The sequence below is a fragment of the Sinocyclocheilus grahami genome, unplaced genomic scaffold (genome assembly GCF_001515645.1).
Source record: "Sinocyclocheilus grahami isolate Dianchi unplaced genomic scaffold, SAMN03320097.WGS_v1.1 scaffold266.1, whole genome shotgun sequence".
Lineage (NCBI taxonomy): Eukaryota > Metazoa > Chordata > Actinopteri > Cypriniformes > Cyprinidae > Sinocyclocheilus > Sinocyclocheilus grahami.
In genome coordinates this window covers 1,376,478-1,376,745 of record NW_015505445.1, presented here as the reverse complement: position 1 = coordinate 1,376,745, position 268 = coordinate 1,376,478, and the positions used below count along the sequence as shown (strand labels likewise).

Sequence of the window (268 nt, the reverse complement as noted above, 5' to 3'; positions counted from 1 at the left end):
AAATCAGCTTTAACATAGCTTTAAATGCACTATAAATAAAGTTCTAATAAAATTCACCTAAATGTTTTTTTTAATGGTACTTTGATACTGTATTATTATAATTTTTTTTTTTAGATAATTTTATGTTGCACTGAAGAAAAATAAGCTGTTCCCATGCGAAGTTTTTGTCCTGTACAGTTTAGAACATGAGGTAATTCTTAGTTAAATATAGTTAGTTGAACTGGGGCTGGGCACACATAGTTGTGTTGATATGTGGGCAGCTGTGTTT

General features: G+C 29.5%; 1 protein-coding gene across 1 annotated transcript in view; it reads right to left on the bottom strand.

The window, feature by feature from the left end:
- The window catches only part of trnt1 (tRNA nucleotidyl transferase, CCA-adding, 1), a 6,781-nt gene that overhangs the window by 5,598 nt on the left and 915 nt on the right, over positions 1-268 (bottom strand). The window lies entirely within an intron of this gene.